This window comes from Stegodyphus dumicola, chromosome X2 (assembly GCF_044657685.1).
Source record: "Stegodyphus dumicola isolate Sdum_Otavi_A_Nest chromosome X2, ASM4465768v1".
NCBI lineage: Eukaryota > Metazoa > Arthropoda > Arachnida > Araneae > Eresidae > Stegodyphus > Stegodyphus dumicola.
This window is the reverse complement of record NC_140781.1, coordinates 58,134,676-58,134,879: the sequence shown is the minus strand read 5'-3', so window position 1 is coordinate 58,134,879 and position 204 is coordinate 58,134,676.

The following is a 204-nucleotide window of genomic DNA, read 5'->3' as shown; positions in this document are numbered from 1 at the left end:
TTAAACATCGAAATTAAAATAATTATCGCAAGCATAAATTTGCTAGTATGAATATTCATATTTGATATAAAAATTGACTGAAAATAACAATAACGAAGGAAGTTTATCGTTGAAAGTTAGATAAGCATGGAAACGTTCAACACTTTTTGTTAGATAAGAAATCAGTCATGGAAAAAACTCCTATTGGATACTTGATAAGCTGAT